We start from the raw sequence: 19407 nt of genomic DNA, 5'->3' as shown, positions 1-19407 counted from the left end.
TGTAAGCACCTTATTTTTCTCACATACCTGCCCCTTCAAGTCTTCATGTACGGCTTCTGCTGATTGAAGCTGTAGGGGAGGCAAAACTTTACTTTTTACCCTTTGAGGGCCTCTGGCAGGGCCTGAGTATTAATGGATGTAAAACAGGAGGGGGGCACTTCCCTGAGGGTGCAGGGATTAAGAATCCGCCTGCCAATGCAGGGGACACGGATTCGAGCCCTGGCCGGGGCAGATCCCCACATGCCGCGGAGTAACTACGCCCGTGCGTCGCAACTACTGAGCCTGCGCTCTAGAGCCCACGAGCCACAACAACTGAGCCCGCGCGCCTAGAGCCCGTGCTTAGCAACAAGAGAAGCCACCGCAATGAGAAGCCCGCACACCGCAACGAAGACTAGCCCCGGGTCGCCGCAACTCGAGAAAGCTCGTGCACAGCGATTAATTTAAAAAAACAACAAAAAAAATTTTTAACAGGAGGAAAACATGCAGATTTTTACATGTATGTAGATGAAAACCCAAATTAAGTGGGTCTCCGAGGATCCCTGGTTCCTTTTTTTTTTAAATAAATTTTATTTTTGTCTGCGTTGGGTTTTCGTTGCGGCGCGCGGGCTTCGCATTGCAGTGGCTTCTCTTATTGCGGAGCACGGCGCGCAGGCTTCAGTAGTTGTGGCGCACGGGCTTAGTTGCTCCGCGGCATGTGGGGTCTGCCCGGGCCAGGGCTCGACCCCGTGTCCCCTGCACCGGCAGGCGGATTCTTAACCACTGCGCCACCAGGGAAGCCCACCCTGGTTCCTTTCATTGGCCCTGGTTCCTTTTGTTGGAGAATGATACCGAGAGACCAAAATCTGGTGTGTCATTGCTGTTAGGCCCTGTACCTAGTTTACTCAGTGGATTATATTCCGTTATTATCATTACCTTGATTTGGCAGTGGGAACCCTTTCCAACTGGCTCTTGTGTGCTTGACATGCCACCGAATCAGTCACTGTACGTTCCTTTACTTTTGGGCACAGTTGCATGTTCCAGGCTTGTATTTTCCCCACCTAAGAGCCTCGCCTCCCCTGGGGGCAGATATGCCCCTCCGCCCTCCTGCCCACAATGACTTTCTGTCGCAGTGAGGCTTACTGCGGAGCGATGGAGAAGGACCATCAGGTTTCTCAGGAGAGAGCACATCCAGGGCTCCACAAGGCCCATGGATATCCAGCCTCGGCTCCCCTCCTTCGCCCACCTACCCCGATTCCTTTGGCAGAGGCGGCTGCTTCCTGAAAGAGGTCAAGGTTCTGTGGACTTCCTGGAGAGGCACTCGAGTCCAGAGGGAGGGCAGAGGGCACAGGTGTCCAGGTTGGACTCCTTACAAACGTTTCTGATCCCACCTGGTGTGTGCCCACCGCCCAAGACCGCTAACCCACCCAGCAAAAGTCCTACAGAGGCACGGCAAGCCACACCAAAGTGGCCTTCCCTCAGCTGGGTGTGTCGCCGCTCCCTGACCGGGCAGCAGGCACCTCTGCCCCTCGGAGGGTGAGGGGCAGTGCCTCAGAGGTCCCCTGCTACTATTCTCTGTGACACCCAGACAAGAAGAGTTGGCCGTGCTGAGACTCACACTCCCCTGTGCCGGTCACCCAAACCCACGCACCCCGCCCACTCCCCCAAAGCCAGGTTCCCAAGGGTTCCACACCTCCACATCCCGTCGGGGGTATATCCAACGAAGGCCTGAGGTTCTCTCTTTGGTCCTCATCCGCTGGTCTCTGCAGATGGTGACATTTGAGGCTGAGGTCTTTCTGTAGCTCCAGAGCAATAGACTCTTCCCGAAGGTCACCTGTCAGACTGCAGTGGCACGGCCTCCCAGGCCCACGGAGACTCCACAGACTCCAGGTCAGCCCCTCTTAGTTAGCAGTGGGACCGTGAGGAGGGCTGAGGCCGCAGCGGGGGGGCAACCGTAGGAGCTTGCCAGGAGAGGAAGACGGGTGGGGAAATGCAGTCTCCGGTTTGAGAGACAGAACCAGAACCGAAAAAGGGCTTGTGGGCTCAGGGGTGGGCAGCGCTGGGCCCCTGAGGTTTCAGAGAGCCTCGCTCCCATCGGGGTTCTGCTGTGACTCCTCTCGGTGAGTCTCCGGCGTTTCCTTTCCACAGGAAGGGAGGGGCAAGGACCACCCGCGGCGTTCTTCTCGGCACCCACACATCCCACCCCAACCAGGCTCTGTCCGCAAGGTGAAGCTGCTCCTTCTTGCTGAAAGCCCGGCCCATTTCCTCCTGGGTGCTCTCTGCTTGGGCCTCAGCAGCTTCCTCTTGGCCCCGCCAATTCAGCCTTAAGGACCCAATAAAGGTAGCCAGCTGGTCAGAAGCCACAGGCCAGTGGTTTGTGCAAGGAGGTGTGAGGTTGAGAGCCCCTCCATGATGGCAGCTCCCCACCTGCCCACCACCCCACCCTCCACCCTTCTGCTCCCTGCCATCAGCCCCCATTGCCCCTGGCTCTCGGGGCTCTCTGAGCTCTGCCTGTGCTTTTGCTGTCAATCTTCCTTTCTCTCTCTTTCTCCCACCCCACCCCCTTTCTATCTATCTATCTATCTATCTATCTATCTATCTATCTATCTATCTATCTATCATCTAATCTATCTATCTACCTATCATCTATCATCTATCTATATCCATCAGATGTAGCAGAAGAATGGGTGCGGGCGTTTTCCCACCCTTGTACAGAGTGTGAGCGATCTTTGCTCTTTCGGCGGGAACTCAACCCCTCCAGCGGCTACCAGGAATAGGTGCGAAGGCATATGAAAGCTGAGGTTTCCAGGGGGCCACACCACCCTCCTCCCCCTCAGACTGACAGGACACCTGAAAGGTTCTCATAGGCACTGTCAAGGCCCACTGAGAGCCCTGCTGCGTTTTGCTCCTGCCGGTGTCGGCTTCCGCGCAGGTACACAACTGTCAGTGTCTTGGAGGGTGGCAGAATGTGGCTTGGAAGATCTCGGGGTGGCACTTCTGCCCCACAAATAGATTAAGACGGTTGGGAAGGTTCTCTGTCTCCCTGCGTCTGTACCTGTAGAGACCATGGGAAAGACAGGGAAGGGGAGAGAGAGGTTGGGAGATTGAAAGACTGTGACTGGGAGAGACAGAGACAGTGACCTTCCTTTGGGGGGCAGAGCTGGGGACTGAGCCCGGGAGTGAGAGGGGGTTTCCAGGAAGGGTGCCGTAGTTGTCCCTGACCGTGTGATGGCCTGTGTGCTTGTCGGCCTCCAGGGCTTTGGGTGGGCGGCTCCTGCGTGCCCACCTGTTTGGCAGGGATGTGCGTGTGTCGAGCAGAGCGGGGGCGGTGGGTGAATAAAAGTGGAGAGGGCGCGGGCCGCGGTGGGGCCGGCGGGGCTGCGCGCTAAGGCGGGAGCAACCGGGCTGCGGGCGGGCGTGTGGCCTGCGGGCGGGAGGAAGGCGAAGGCGTGTTCCCTGGCCACGGCCCCCACGTGGCTGTGCGGGCGGCCCCCAAAGGCCTTCCCGCCTGTGGCCGGGGAGAGAGGATGCTGCGCTGCCTCAGGGCCTTCGGCGGGGCTTGGCCCCGGGCGGGGGGGGGGGGGCCCTTCACGAGGGCGCAAAAGCGACGGGCACCTCCTTCGAGCCGGAATCGAACCAGCGACCTAAGGATGTCCACACGTGTCGGCTCTACAGTCCTCCGCTCTACCAGCTGAGCTATCGAAGGGTGCGCGCCGTTAGGCCCGGGCCCTTAACTCTTTCTGGAAATGCCGGAGCACGGCACTGGGACGCCCGAGGTGAGACAGGCCCAGGGCTGTTTGGAGATGAGTTCGAACAGGCGAGGGCAAAAATGGGCTGAAACTTTCTTTTGCTGAAAGCAAGGCGAGACCGGACCCGAGCCCCGACCCACCCCTTCAACTGCGGGGCGCCGCGCGCTCCCGTCTTCCCGGGTTCCCCCTCCAGGTCTCGATTCGTCGCCGCGCGCCCACGCTCCCCCGCCACGAGACACTCGTTCCGGTGTCCCCCACGGGGAAGAACAGGGCGCTGGGAAGGTCGCGCTGGGGGCGTGGCGTATGTAGATGAGGAGGGGCGCAGAGGCTGCTGGTCCCACTCCGCCTGGGCCTCCGCGTCCTGCGTGTGGACACGCAGAGGCTGCCCCGCTTGTTCCCCGGGTGGGCGAAGCCGGGGCGAGGGGCGTGCAGCGGCGGAGGGCGCGGAGGCGGCGTGAGCGAAGTGACCGTGCGTGCAGAGTGGGATGGGCTCGTGGTTGTGGGACGAGGAAAAACAGCCTTTCAGGTTTGTTTGAAAGGGGATACCGGTATGGCTTTGAGGGAGATTTTTCTTTTCGTGGAAGAGCTGTTGTTGAATTGACGGTGTTTCTTGTTTTTTGATATATCGAAAATTTCAAAGCGTAACTTGGAGTTGTATTGCTTTTTTCTTTCTGTGTTTTCCGCGCGCTTTTTATTTCAGCCGAGTTACGTTAAACTCGGTGGTGGTGCAGTAAGTCTGTTTTTAGTTTTTGAAGAGTGTTTCACCGAAGAGATTGTTCCGTGACTGTAGTTTGTATGATTAAGACAGGGCTGTAGGTGAGCGTAAGTAGTGTGGTAGAAGAAACGAAAATGTCGTCTGTGCAGAGCAAGAACCGGCTGCGCTGATGTGAGGTCGCGGGTGTCCTGGTTTTGAAGCTTCGAAAGATCTGTTGGGTGGGACTCTTAGGAGTGGTCGGTTTTGTTGGATCTATCTGCCAGTTGCTTGACCTGGGTGTTTGAGGGTAGCGAGAGTGTCTAATATACCAGCAGCAGGCAGTCTAGGCTTTTTGCGCTGTAACAGGGTCACCCTACTTGATGTAGATGTAAGCATAGGGTGGCGGTGCACGCGTATTTATGACTCCCTTCCAGAAATGGGGACTTATGCATTTTTTTGGATACGTTTGGGAAACTAGGCAACACTCTGGCTGTTTGGTAAGACCGTTCTTGAATGCTGTATGGAGAAAGTCCCCAGATTGCTTAACATGTGCCCAGGAAGAAACAGGAGACTGCGGTTGTATTTTATGAGGTGGACCTTTCCTCGAGTGATAATGTTGCCGTTTCACCATCCGAAGTCCCTTATGTTCAGACCTCCCCTGACCTCACCGGCACTGGAACAAGTGTGATGTGAGAGTGAATACGAAATGGGAAGGAAAAAAAGAATTTCCCCTTGGTGCCAAAAGAGAAAGATATTTCTCCCTCATTCTTAGAAAATTTGCTAATACTGGTTCTCTCCGTTTGAGATATATATGTAAATGTTATTAACAGTTAAATGCATCCTTTGCCAGTTTTACAACCTGAGAATGTTTGTCTGGAGGGCCTTGAAACCATCTTTTTGAAATGTGAACATTAAGGAAGGTAGTGCTCCATCTCCCTCTACCTCTGGGAGTTTAGCTTAGGTGGCTGGCTCCAGGTCATAACCACTTGCTTGTCATGGAGATACGAGTTTTATTTCTCTTTGGATAAAGGCACACAGATGGCCACTCCAATTACCAGTTGAATTTAGGATGAACTATGTGTAGCAAATGGTGTTGTCAAGTCCTCCTATTGAGGACAAGTTCTTGAGAACATCTATGTAATAAGTTGTATCTACCTGCTTATATAACAGGGAACATACTTATTGTTATGGGATGAATTATGTCCCCCCACCCCAAATTCATATGTTGAGGCCCTAGCCCCCATCTGAGTGTATTTGGAGACAGGGCCTTTAAGGGGGTAATTAAGTTTAAATGAGGTCATAAAGGTGGGGCTGTAATTCAATATGACTGGTGTCCTTCATTAGAGACGTCAGGGATGGCTGCAAGACAAGGGGAAGCCTCCGGAGAAAGCAAAGCTGACAATATCTTGGTCTTGGATTTACAGCTCCTGGAACTGAGAAACATTTCCATTATTTAAGCCTCACCCCAGTCTGTGGTATTTTGTTATGGCAGCCCAAGCTGAATTATATACTGTCTTTGCAGTCTCTTTGGTGGGTTTCTTGTGATGCACATTACAGTCTGGTTTAGTGGCTTTTCAATAAAAATGTTGACTTTTCTTTCTACCTTTGTGGAGAGGATTCGCTGGGTTGGCAGGAGATGTTATTCTCCTCAAGAGTCTGGCAATAAGGACAGGATTGGTCTGGCAGTTGCTGATTGGACTGAATCAGCTAAAAGTCTTGTGGCCACACAACAGTCACTTAAGACACCCTGGGTTATTTTTAAAAGTCTCCCTTATAGCTGTCTGCTCTTTTCCAATACTAGCTGGAGGAACCACCCTCTTCAATATCAACGTATTGAGTAAGCATGGGTAATATAGGTTCTAAAATCCTGTCAGGATCACTATTAGCATTGAGGGTAAAAAAATATAGGAAACCAGATCTGTTGCAGACATGTCTTGCTCTTAAATGGTTAATTTCTCCACCCCTCTGTCTCTCTCTCCCCGCCTCCCCCCGGCCCCTCACCAATGGGTATGCATATGAGAATCTAGTCTTGGGCTTCCCTGGTGGCGCAGTGGTTGAGAGTCCGCCTGCCGATGCAGGGGACGCGGATTCGTGCCCTGGTCCGGGAAGATCCCACATGCCGCGGATGCGGCTGGGCCCGTGAGCCATGGCCGCTGAGCCTGCGCGTCCGGAGCCTGTTGCAGAGGCCACAACAGTGAGAGGCCCGCGTACCGCAAAAAAAAAAAAAAAAAAAAAAAAAAAAAGACCTCCCAGAACACGTCAGTGAAGAAAAAATCAGGAGGAGGGCCCCAGACTGTAATTTATACAAGAACTTGACACTTAAGTTTTCTAGAATAACTGACATTGGAAATGAGCTAAACTGAAAAGATAGTGATTCTTACAGTTACATTATTCCAGTCAATTCCACTATGCACTCTCAGTATACAGACATGGTTTGTAAGTTGAACAATATTGGTGATTATTAGCAGACCTCCATTACTTTAATACCAAAGTAAAGATGTTATGGAACAACCTGAATGAACTTCTTGGCAGCCCAAGAACATAGTTCACCAAATTCTCCCGCGGTGTAGGTCCGGCCCAGGACTCGGAAGAGCAGATCCAGCTTTAGGCTGACAGTCGGCATGGCGAGTCCGGCCTACAATTTTAAACTGTAAAAATGATAAACAAATTAGTATAGTTAAAAAGCTTCTCCCCCTCCAGCCACGAATGACAGCATTGATAAAACACAGTAGTACAAGGCCCCAATACATAAAAACATGTACTTGTTTTAAAGACAGAGAATAAACCAGAGAAAAGCTTTAACGTTTGTCCTGGCTAACAGGAACGACGCATTCAATCTTCTCACATTTGGAAAAACTGCATCTGTCGAAACAGCCCGAGAACAACGTAAGAATTTTCATCCCGGAAAATTACATACTGCTAACTAAAGAACTCCGGACCCTGTGTAAACACTGCCGCAACCAGAATGCACCCCCTCTTCGGCCTACACCTAAGAGGTTGCCCAACTCTGCACGCACGGTCACTTCGCTCACGCCGCCTCCGCGCCCTCCGCCGCTGCACGCCCCTCGCCCCGGCTTCGCCCACCCGGGGAACAAGCGGGGCAGCCTCTGCGTGTCCACACGCAGGACGCGGAGGCCCAGGCGGAGTGGGACCAGCAGCCTCTGCGCCCCTCCTCATCTACATACGCCACGCCCCCAGCGCGACCTTCCCAGCGCCCTGTTCTTCCCCGTGGGGGACACCGGAACGAGTGTCTCGTGGCGGGGGAGCGTGGGCGCGCGGCGACGAATCGAGACCTGGAGGGGGAACCCGGGAAGACGGGAGCGCGCGGCGCCCCGCAGTTGAAGGGGTGGGTCGGGGCTCGGGTCCGGTCTCGCCTTGCTTTCAGCAAAAGAAAGTTTCAGCCCATTTTTGCCCTCGCCTGTTCGAACTCATCTCCAAACAGCCCTGGGCCTGTCTCACCTCGGGCGTCCCAGTGCCGTGCTCCGGCATTTCCAGAAAGAGTTAAGGGCCCGGGCCTAACGGCGCGCACCCTTCGATAGCTCAGCTGGTAGAGCGGAGGACTGTAGAGCCGACACGTGTGGACATCCTTAGGTCGCTGGTTCGATTCCGGCTCGAAGGAGGTGCCCGTCGCTTTTGCGCCCTCGTGAAGGGCCCCCCCCCCCCCGCCCGGGGCCAAGCCCCGCCGAAGGCCCTGAGGCAGCGCAGCATCCTCTCTCCCCGGCCACAGGCGGGAAGGCCTTTGGGGGCCGCCCGCACAGCCACGTGGGGGCCGTGGCCAGGGAACACGCCTTCGCCTTCCTCCCGCCCGCAGGCCACACGCCCGCCCGCAGCCCGGTTGCTCCCGCCTTAGCGCGCAGCCCCGCCGGCCCCACCGCGGCCCGCGCCCTCTCCACTTTTATTCACCCACCGCCCCCGCTCTGCTCGACACACGCACATCCCTGCCAAACAGGTGGGCACGCAGGAGCCGCCCACCCAAAGCCCTGGAGGCCGACAAGCACACAGGCCATCACACGGTCAGGGACAACTACGGCACCCTTCCTGGAAACCCCCTCTCACTCCCGGGCTCAGTCCCCAGCTCTGCCCCCCAAAGGAAGGTCACTGTCTCTGTCTCTCCCAGTCACAGTCTTTCAATCTCCCAACCTCTCTCTCCCCTTCCCTGTCTTTCCCATGGTCTCTACAGGTACAGACGCAGGGAGACAGAGAACCTTCCCAACCGTCTTAATCTATTTGTGGGGCAGAAGTGCCACCCCGAGATCTTCCAAGCCACATTCTGCCACCCTCCAAGACACTGACAGTTGTGTACCTGCGCGGAAGCCGACACCGGCAGGAGCAAAACGCAGCAGGGCTCTCAGTGGGCCTTGACAGTGCCTATGAGAACCTTTCAGGTGTCCTGTCAGTCTGAGGGGGAGGAGGGTGGTGTGGCCCCCTGGAAACCTCAGCTTTCATATGCCTTCGCACCTATTCCTGGTAGCCGCTGGAGGGGTTGAGTTCCCGCCGAAAGAGCAAAGATCGCTCACACTCTGTACAAGGGTGGGAAAACGCCCGCACCCATTCTTCTGCTACATCTGATGGATATAGATAGATGATAGATGATAGGTAGATAGATAGATTAGATGATAGATAGATAGATAGATAGATAGATAGATAGATAGATAGATAGAAAGGGGGTGGGGTGGGAGAAAGAGAGAGAAAGGAAGATTGACAGCAAAAGCACAGGCAGAGCTCAGAGAGCCCCGAGAGCCAGGGGCAATGGGGGCTGATGGCAGGGAGCAGAAGGGTGGAGGGTGGGGTGGTGGGCAGGTGGGGAGCTGCCATCATGGAGGGGCTCTCAACCTCACACCTCCTTGCACAAACCACTGGCCTGTGGCTTCTGACCAGCTGGCTACCTTTATTGGGTCCTTAAGGCTGAATTGGCGGGGCCAAGAGGAAGCTGCTGAGGCCCAAGCAGAGAGCACCCAGGAGGAAATGGGCCGGGCTTTCAGCAAGAAGGAGCAGCTTCACCTTGCGGACAGAGCCTGGTTGGGGTGGGATGTGTGGGTGCCGAGAAGAACGCCGCGGGTGGTCCTTGCCCCTCCCTTCCTGTGGAAAGGAAACGCCGGAGACTCACCGAGAGGAGTCACAGCAGAACCCCGATGGGAGCGAGGCTCTCTGAAACCTCAGGGGCCCAGCGCTGCCCACCCCTGAGCCCACAAGCCCTTTTTCGGTTCTGGTTCTGTCTCTCAAACCGGAGACTGCATTTCCCCACCCGTCTTCCTCTCCTGGCAAGCTCCTACGGTTGCCCCCCCGCTGCGGCCTCAGCCCTCCTCACGGTCCCACTGCTAACTAAGAGGGGCTGACCTGGAGTCTGTGGAGTCTCCGTGGGCCTGGGAGGCCGTGCCACTGCAGTCTGACAGGTGACCTTCGGGAAGAGTCTATTGCTCTGGAGCTACAGAAAGACCTCAGCCTCAAATGTCACCATCTGCAGAGACCAGCGGATGAGGACCAAAGAGAGAACCTCAGGCCTTCGTTGGATATACCCCCGACGGGATGTGGAGGTGTGGAACCCTTGGGAACCTGGCTTTGGGGGAGTGGGCGGGGTGCGTGGGTTTGGGTGACCGGCACAGGGGAGTGTGAGTCTCAGCACGGCCAACTCTTCTTGTCTGGGTGTCACAGAGAATAGTAGCAGGGGACCTCTGAGGCACTGCCCCTCACCCTCCGAGGGGCAGAGGTGCCTGCTGCCCGGTCAGGGAGCGGCGACACACCCAGCTGAGGGAAGGCCACTTTGGTGTGGCTTGCCGTGCCTCTGTAGGACTTTTGCTGGGTGGGTTAGCGGTCTTGGGCGGTGGGCACACACCAGGTGGGATCAGAAACGTTTGTAAGGAGTCCAACCTGGACACCTGTGCCCTCTGCCCTCCCTCTGGACTCGAGTGCCTCTCCAGGAAGTCCACAGAACCTTGACCTCTTTCAGGAAGCAGCCGCCTCTGCCAAAGGAATCGGGGTAGGTGGGCGAAGGAGGGGAGCCGAGGCTGGATATCCATGGGCCTTGTGGAGCCCTGGATGTGCTCTCTCCTGAGAAACCTGATGGTCCTTCTCCATCGCTCCGCAGTAAGCCTCACTGCGACAGAAAGTCATTGTGGGCAGGAGGGCGGAGGGGCATATCTGCCCCCAGGGGAGGCGAGGCTCTTAGGTGGGGAAAATACAAGCCTGGAACATGCAACTGTGCCCAAAAGTAAAGGAACGTACAGTGACTGATTCGGTGGCATGTCAAGCACACAAGAGCCAGTTGGAAAGGGTTCCCACTGCCAAATCAAGGTAATGATAATAACGGAATATAATCCACTGAGTAAACTAGGTACAGGGCCTAACAGCAATGACACACCAGATTTTGGTCTCTCGGTATCATTCTCCAACAAAAGGAACCAGGGCCAATGAAAGGAACCAGGGTGGGCTTCCCTGGTGGCGCAGTGGTTAAGAATCCGCCTGCCGGTGCAGGGGACACGGGGTCGAGCCCTGGCCCGGGCAGACCCCACATGCCGCGGAGCAACTAAGCCCGTGCGCCACAACTACTGAAGCCTGCGCGCCGTGCTCCGCAATAAGAGAAGCCACTGCAATGCGAAGCCCGCGCGCCGCAACGAAAACCCAACGCAGACAAAAATAAAATTTATTTAAAAAAAAAAGGAACCAGGGATCCTCGGAGACCCACTTAATTTGGGTTTTCATCTACATACATGTAAAAATCTGCATGTTTTCCTCCTGTTAAAAATTTTTTTTGTTGTTTTTTTAAATTAATCGCTGTGCACGAGCTTTCTCGAGTTGCGGCGACCCGGGGCTAGTCTTCGTTGCGGTGTGCGGGCTTCTCATTGCGGTGGCTTCTCTTGTTGCTAAGCACGGGCTCTAGGCGCGCGGGCTCAGTTGTTGTGGCTCGTGGGCTCTAGAGCGCAGGCTCAGTAGTTGCGACGCACGGGCGTAGTTACTCCGCGGCATGTGGGGATCTGCCCCGGCCAGGGCTCGAATCCGTGTCCCCTGCATTGGCAGGCGGATTCTTAATCCCTGCACCCTCAGGGAAGTGCCCCCCTCCTGTTTTACATCCATTAATACTCAGGCCCTGCCAGAGGCCCTCAAAGGGTAAAAAGTAAAGTTTTGCCTCCCCTACAGCTTCAATCAGCAGAAGCCGTACATGAAGACTTGAAGGGGCAGGTATGTGAGAAAAATAAGGTGCTTACACACTTGACTTGCATTTTTTCTGCTATCTGTAAAAATGATCCCATTCTCCTAAAGTGATAAGGAACTGAAAGAGGCTAGGTTGGAGGCTGAGGGCGTGGCCTGGTGCGCCCTCTCCCAGGGCTCAGGGGCTCCGTTTGGGTTTTTGGTTCTGTCCTTAGTAGCTCTCACCCTAGGACTCACGCAAATGGGGTTCAGAGACGTTGCTGATGAAGCTGAACAGGGAGTGTTCCGTGATTTTTCTGTACGAAGGACACCGTATTTTTCATCTTACCTGCACTCAGAACCTGCCGGAGAACAGTTTCCACTCTGTTTTTTGTTCTGAAGCCTGAGATCAATAAGTTACATGTATGTGTACGCGTGTGTGTTTGTGCAGGTGTTGTATATATAACATGCAAATACATGTCTAAGGTTTTTTTCGCTAAACCCGTAAGCTTCGGGAATCTCAGTTTCCTGACCAGGGGTTGAACCGAGGGCCGTGGTAGTGGAAACACGGGGTCCTAACCACGGACAGGCAGGGAATTGCCTCCCTACTTCTTTTTAAAACCTTTTACTTATTAAACTAAGTGTTCACAATACTGTGCCAGTTCGAGGTGTAGTAGAACTTCGGGTTGTTTTTCATTATACGTTATTTCAGGATGCCGTATGGACGTTGAATGTTCTTCAGAGGTAACCTCCGTTATTTTATATATAGCATTCCATATTCAATCAACCCCGTACTCCGGACTCGGCTCTCTCCAGAGCTTTGTCTCCTGTGCCTGCGTTTCTACTGCTATTTCATAAGTCAAGTTACATTATTTTCGGGACTCTAGACGCTACCGGCCTACATAGTGTGTGCTGTCAGCTGATTTTTGCTAGTGTGAGAGCCTCTGGTTTCACTCATGCTGGGGCAAACGGTTGTTGTTGCAGGCACTGCCTTCCTCACAGACGTTGATTTCTGTATTTCGCTACCTGGCAACGCGGACGCGGCTGGTAAACGCCACACGGAACAGGAAACCGATAGATGATTTAACCGACGAAGCAACACCGGTTCAGACTACCGAAGCAAGGCACGTTCTGCGTTCACCACACATAACGAACTATCGGGAACTCCACAGCACAGCAGTCGGCATCCGCATGAGCGTCGGGCTGCACACAACACCCATGCACACAAAAAATACTACAGCACAGGCAGCGCGTAGAGACACTCCCCCACCAAAAACGACTTCAGAGGTACACTACCGAAATTGTTGTCTACTTGTTCACCAAGTCAAACACCAGGGGAAAGCGCGAACGCAGTCCCCCACTACCACAAATTATGCAGTCGAGTTTCCCACATTTGGGGAAATCGCAGGGGTCAGCACATCCGGAGTGCAATGGATAAGCCTCGCCCTGGGAAAACCACCTTCGTGATCATGGTATCTCCCCTGCCAGGTAAGTATGAGTTGCTGCTCTCGCCTCGTCCCACACCCTCGCGATCGCCCACCTCTTCACGCACGCTCACTTCCCTCACGCCCTCTCCGCGCCCTCCGCCCCTGCATGCCCCTCGCTCCGGGCTCGCCCACCCCGGGAACAACCTCGCGAGTCCTCGGCTCTCCACACGCAGGACGCGGAAGCCCAGCCGGAGTGGGACCAGCAGCCTCTGCGCGCCCCCTATCTGCATACGCCACGCCCCTCTCCGGAAGTCCCGCGCCTCTCAGCTTTCCCCAAGCCGGCTGAGGACAGCGGGGAGAACGCAGGAGGGATCTGCTCAGAGCCTTCGACTTAAAATGAACATTAGGTTCTTGTTTAAAGTTACATTGAGGGGTTTCACTTTTCGCACCGTCTATGTCTAACCTTTTCCCCATTGGGAAATCGCTATGTTTGGGGGCACTTAGCCCTCAGGCGGCTTTCTAGTCTGTTACTTTCTCTTTGGCTTGTGTGGCCTCGAGGAGCTTTAGGGCGGGTTTCCTAGACCTCCAGGTTTCTCTAGATAGGACGCATTGACGATGTTAAGTGAAAAAAATAAAGTGCACGCATATATGTAGTATGCTACCCTTTGTCTATGAAAAATGTGAAAAAAAGAAAATTATACACCGTCTGTCAAAAAGAAACCCAGGAGTGTTAAACCGGAACTGATGAAATTGCCTATATGGGTGAGTGCAAGGAGAGAGTGACAGTTTTCTGAGCGTACCTTTCTATGTAATTATTTGGGGGATCTCTGTTAACATTTTGGATATGTTTTTAAAACACGGGGGGGGGGGGGAGGGACTTCCCTCGTGGTCCAATGGGAAAGACTCCGCACTTCCAATGCAGGGGGCCGGGGTTCGGTTCCTGGTCACGGAACTAGACCCTGCATGCGTGCCGCAACTAAGGGTTCACATGCCGCAACTAACGATCCCACAGGCCACAACTAAAGATCCCACGTGCCGCAACTAAGATCCGGCACAGCCAAAATCAAGGAAGGAAGGAAGAAGGAAAGAAAGAAAAACTGCTGCTTTAAAAAAATACACAGGGGGAGGACTTCCCTGGTGGCGCGATGGTTAAGAATCCTCCTGCCAATGCAGGGGACACGGGTTCGAGCCCTAGGTCCGCGAAGATCCCACAGGCCGCGCGGAGCAACTACGCCCGTGCGCCGCAACTTCTGAGCCTGCGCTCTAGAGGCCGCGAGCCACAACTACTGAAGCCCGCCCGCTCAGAGCCAGGGCTCCGCAACAAGAGAAGCCACCGCAATGAGAAGCCCGCGCACCACAACGAACAGTAGCCCCCGCTTGCCGCAACGGGAGAAAGCCCACGCGCAGCGACAAAGACCCAGCGCAGCCAAAGATAAATGACATTTTAAAAAAAATACAGGGGGAAAAGACCCTAAAATTGGATATAAGTACAAATGAACCTAACTGTATCTCAGATGACTTGTGTAACCACACTGGAGTAGAAATAACCAACCGAAATGACTTTTGAACACAGTACATTGACCATAACCGTTTTCAACTCTAAAGACAAGAACTGCAAATACTAGTAGGTTGGTATTTCATAGCTATGTGGTTGTAACAGTTTTGTACCAATGCTGTTGTATTGTAGGATTCAGCTAATGAGTAAATGGAGGCTGGGAGTCAAGGTTCTCACTGTTGAAGAAAGGAGATACAAATACAGAATGGCGGAGGGCGAGGAGGAACCATGTGGTGTTAAGTTGAAAATTGGAATTGAAGATATCAGTATAGGCCCATTATTATTATTTTTTAATTAATTAATTTAGTTTTGGCTGCATTGGGTCTTCGTTGCTGCGCGCCGGCTTTCTCTAGCTGCGGCGAGAGCGGGGGCTACTCTTCATTGAGGTGAGCGGGCTTCTCATCGCGGTGGCTTCTCTTGTTGTGGAGCACTGGCTCTAAGCGCGCGGGCTTCAGTAGTTGTGGCACGCAGGCTTTAGTAGTTGTGGCACGCGGGCCCAGTAGTTGTGGCTCGCGGGCTCAGTTAGTTGCGGCTCGCGGGCTCTAGAGCGCAGGCTCAGTAGGTGTGGCGCAAGAGCTTAGTCGCTGCGAGGCATGTGGGATCTTCCCGGACCAGGGCTCGAGGCCGTGTCCCCTGCATTGGCAGGCGGATTCTTGACCACTGTGCCACGAGGGAAGTACCTGGCCCCCCCCCCCTTTTTTTTTAAACATCTTTATTGGAGTATAGTTGCTTTACAGTGGTGTGTTAGTTTCTGCTGTATAACGAAGTGAATCAGCTATACATATACATATATATCCCCATATCTCCTCCCTCTTGCGTCTCCCTCCCACCCTCCCTATCCCACCCCTCTAGGTGGACACAAAGCACCGAGCTGATCTCCCTGTGCTCTGCGGCTGCTTCCCACTAGCTATTTATTTTACATTTGGTTGTGTATATATGTCCATGCCACTCTCTCACTTCGTCCCAGCTTACCCTCCCCCTCCCCGTGTCCTCAAGTCCAGTGTCTATGTATGCGTCTTTATTGCTGGGCCCATTATTTTTAATAGATATAGACATGTGTAGGGAAACCCACTGTCCTGATCTTGCTTTCTAAATGTCATTCTCCACTAAAAAGAACCAGGGCTCTTTGGAGAAACAGATGATTTTCAGGAGTCAGGGAAGGTACAAGATGAGCCTGGACTATCTTGTGCCAGAAAATGCTCCAAAAATTATATGGACGCGTCAGAAGGACACAGTAGCCAACCTGAAGGGTCTTTCATAGGCCCAGTATGAGAACAACCAAACATCAAAATAAACGAAAACAGTCATGGATTATAAACAACTAAACACAACCATGAGTTCATGTTGATTACATAGGGAAGGAAGGAAAATTCTTCCTTACAACAGAATGCCAACTAAGAAATGTAGAATGAGTGACAGAATTAGAAAATCAACATTTGGCAACCATAATGCAAGTCAACAGTGGGTACTAAAAACTATTGGGTTAAGGTTTTGTAACGGATATTTACATATCCTCAATTATCTCCACACAAATTACTTAATAATTACAAGGGGCAGACCTGGTGAGCACCCCCAGTGGCAGAGGGTTACAATACTGGCCCCGGTACCATGTTCTTCTGCAGCACCCTCCCATGTTGACTCTGGGCTTGGCTACGTGACTTGCTTTGGCTAATGGAACATTAGTAAATGCGATGGAAGCAGAAGACTGAAAAACAGTTGCTCGTGGGGAGTCGCTCTCACTTGCTGTCCTGAGACCACCATGAGAAGAAGCCTGACTTAGCCTATTGGACGATGAAATTACGGGAGTGAAGATGAATCATGTCAACTGAGGGCCCTCAGGCTGACCCGCCCCAGTGTCCCACAAGCTGACTGCAGCTGCACGAGTGGTCCTACATCAGAGCCGCAGAACTGCCCGGCTCAGCCCAGCTGCGGTTGCTGACGCAAAGAATGGTGAGCAAATATCATGGTCACTATTTTAAATCACTAAGTTTTAGGGTAGTTTGTTACACGGCACTGGATAACTGATACACCACCTTAACCAAGTAATCAATGTTAACACCACCAATAACTGAACAAACTGACTTCACGTGCCTGCAGTGTGATGCCCAGAGGAGGACACTGGATTAATTTGATAGGGCTGTCATAATAAAGTACCACAATCTGGGTGGTTTCAAACAACAGAAATTTATTCTCTCACAGTTCCGGAAGCTACAAGTCCAAACTCAAGGAGTCAGCAGGGCCATGCTCCCTCTGAGAGTCTGGGTAGAATCTTTCCTTGCTTCTTCCTCGCTTCTAGTGGTGACAGTCGATCCTTAACTTGCAGCTACATCAGTCCAATCTGTGCTTTGTCATCACATGGCGTTATCCCTACGTGTCTCTGTCCTTACATGGCATTTTCCTCTTATAAGGACAATATTCATATTGGATTAGGGCCCACTCTACTGACCTCACCTTAACTTGATTGTAGGTGCAAAGATTCTATTTCCAAATAAGGTCGCATTCATAGGTACCAGGGGTTAGGATTTCAGCATTTTTGGGGGGGAGGGGGAGGGACATAAGTCAACATGTAAACAGATACAGTACCATTTATGTCGTCTACGTGTCAAAAATGCACACTCGAGGGGCTTCCCTGGTGGCGCAGTGGTTGAGAGTCCGCCTGCCGATGCAGGGGACACGGGTTCGTGCCCCGGTCCGGGAGGATCCCACATGCCCCGGAGCGGCTGGGTCCGTGAGCCATGGCTGCTGGGCCTGCGCGTCCGGAGCCTGTGCTCCGCAGCGGGAGAGGCCACAACAGTGAGAGGCCCGCGTACCGCAAAAAAGAAAAAAAAAAAAGCACACTTGAATGTAATTATGAGGAAATACAGGACAACCTAAAAACCAAGGCTATTCTACAAAATAACTGGCCTGTAATTTTCAAAAATGCCTGCATAATGAAATAAAACGATGGGCCTGGGGATTATTTCAGATTAAAATTGGTTAAAGAGACAGGATACAGAATGCAACGTGTGATGTTGAATTTTCCTTTGCTGTAAAGGACATTCCTGAGACAGTTGATAGAAATGGAATAATGTTTATAGAGTAAATAATAATATTGCATCCATGCTAATTTCTTGATTTTTATAATTATCCTGGGTTTAGATAAGAAAATGCTCTATTTTTAGGTAACACACACTAAGAAAGGAAACTTCCTGAGACAACCAGTAATCAAAAATGGGTGCTTGGGACTTCCCTGGCGGTCCAGTGGTGTGGTTAAGCCTCCCCGCTTCCACTGCAGCCGGGCGTGGGTTCCATCCCTGGTTGGGGAACTTAAGATCCCTCGTGCCCCACGGCGCAGCCAAAAAAGAAAAAAAGAAAAAGAAAAAAGGGTGCTACAATACGTTTGCTCTGATCTTTTCGCAGTTAGGACCTCAGGAAACCTTCCCTGACCCTAGAGTCTCCAGTCCTGTGTCTAGCCTCGCTTTGCTCCGTAGCACCGACCACAGTAGTATAATGCAGCACAAGGTCCACTGGAAGTCGACACACAATACTTGAATCGTTTTGTTCACGTCTGGGGAGGATCCACTTGATCTCGAGAAAGAATCTTCACGTATGGAAGAGGAAAAGACAAATCCGGGCGGCTGAAAGAGGCAGCCTAGTCCCTCAGGACGAAAACGTGACAATTCCGTGCATTCGATTTTCGGAAACCATTCAACACCCGTTCCCGGCCCACACATCTACCCCTTGCAGGAACGCTTTGCCCTGATAGTCTCTGTTCGTTTTTCTTTGCGGTTGCAGGATTCGATTACTGCATAATCTGAACGAAAGATCATGGATGAGGACTCAAACAATTTCATGTTAAACTGATGACGAAACTCTGATCTTACTATTTAACATTTGATTGACATTGTGTTCCGTGTCATTTTCACTGAAAGGAAGGTGAGACCACACCCGAGCTCCGACCTGCTCCTGAACTGCAGGGCGCCGGGCGCCGCGAGCTCCTGTCTTCCCGGGTCCCCCCTCCAGGTCCCGACTCGTCGCCGCTCGCCCACGCCCTCCCTCCGGAGACACCGGCGCATCTCGGTCGGGAATTAGTAGGTCCGTATCTCCCGCGGGAAAGAACGGGACGCCGAAAAGGTCCCGGCAGGGGCGTGGCGGGTGTAGATGAGGAGGCGCACAGAGGCTGCTGGTCCCACTCCGCCTGGGTCCTATCTAGAGAAACCTGGAGGTCAAGGAAACCTGCCCTAAGCTCCTCGAGGCCACACAAGCCAAAGAGAAAGTAACAGACTAGAAAGCCGCCTGAGGGCTAAGTGCCCCCAAACACAGCGATTTCCCAATGGGGAAAAGGTTAGACATAGACGGTGCGAAAAGTGAAACCCCTCAATGTAACTTTAAACAAGAACCTAATGTTCATTTTAAGTCGAAGGCTCTGAGCAGATCCCTCCTGCGTTCTCCCCGCTGTCCTCAGCCGGCTTGGGGAAAGCTGAGAGGCGCGGGACTTCCGGAGAGGGGCGTGGCGTATGCAGATAGGGGGCGCGCAGAGGCTGCTGGTCCCACTCCGGCTGGGCTTCCGCGTCCTGCGTGTGGAGAGCCGAGGACTCGCGAGGTTGTTCCCGGGGTGGGCGAGCCCGGAGCGAGGGGCATGCAGGGGCGGAGGGCGCGGAGAGGGCGTGAGGGAAGTGAGCGTGCGTGAAGAGGTGGGCGATCGCGAGGGTGTGGGACGAGGCGAGAGCAGCAACTCATACTTACCTGGCAGGGGAGATACCATGATCACGAAGGTGGTTTTCCCAGGGCGAGGCTTATCCATTGCACTCCGGATGTGCTGACCCCTGCGATTTCCCCAAATGTGGGAAACTCGACTGCATAATTTGTGGTAGTGGGGGACTGCGTTCGCGCTTTCCCCTG

At 53.3% G+C, this 19407-nt stretch overlaps 2 long non-coding RNA genes and 4 other non-coding genes across 6 annotated transcripts in view; 3 read left to right on the top strand and 3 right to left on the bottom strand.

Moving 5' to 3' along the window:
• LOC149750270 (uncharacterized) overlaps positions 1 to 12916 on the bottom strand; it is a 24413-nt gene extending 11497 nt beyond the window's left edge. Inside the window, exons 1-2 of the long non-coding RNA XR_016391684.1 lie at positions 7265 to 12916; positions 1670 to 7067 (exon numbers count right to left, since the gene is read on the bottom strand). This is a non-coding gene — a long non-coding RNA (uncharacterized LOC149750270). The remainder of the gene's footprint in view (positions 1 to 1669; positions 7068 to 7264) is intronic.
• The window catches only part of LOC149750268 (uncharacterized), a 20663-nt gene extending 1294 nt beyond the window's left edge, over positions 1 to 19369 (top strand). Inside the window, exons 1-2 of the long non-coding RNA XR_016391694.1 lie at positions 1 to 9953; positions 12529 to 19369. The exon at positions 1 to 9953 is cut by the window's left edge and continues 1294 nt beyond it. This is a non-coding gene — a long non-coding RNA (uncharacterized LOC149750268). The remainder of the gene's footprint in view (positions 9954 to 12528) is intronic.
• On the bottom strand, positions 3593 to 3682 carry TRNAY-GUA (transfer RNA tyrosine (anticodon GUA)). The gene is given in 2 exon segments: positions 3593 to 3628; positions 3646 to 3682. It is a non-coding gene; the product is annotated as a tRNA-Tyr (tRNA).
• On the top strand, positions 7949 to 8038 carry TRNAY-GUA (transfer RNA tyrosine (anticodon GUA)). The gene is given in 2 exon segments: positions 7949 to 7985; positions 8003 to 8038. It is a non-coding gene; the product is annotated as a tRNA-Tyr (tRNA).
• Positions 12877 to 13040, bottom strand: LOC149750269 (U1 spliceosomal RNA). Its single transcript, XR_016392303.1, has one exon. It is a non-coding gene; the product is annotated as a U1 spliceosomal RNA (small nuclear RNA).
• Positions 19244 to 19407, top strand: LOC115802474 (U1 spliceosomal RNA). Its single transcript, XR_004022946.1, has one exon. It is a non-coding gene; the product is annotated as a U1 spliceosomal RNA (small nuclear RNA).

The sequence above is a fragment of the Delphinapterus leucas genome, chromosome 2 (genome assembly GCF_059928025.1).
Source record: "Delphinapterus leucas isolate spDelLeu-1000000601 "Yukka" chromosome 2, BTC_Dleu_Yukka2, whole genome shotgun sequence".
Taxonomy (NCBI): Eukaryota; Metazoa; Chordata; class Mammalia; order Artiodactyla; family Monodontidae; genus Delphinapterus; species Delphinapterus leucas.
Note: the sequence above shows the minus strand (reverse complement) of the source record. Positions and strands in the feature narration are given on the sequence as shown.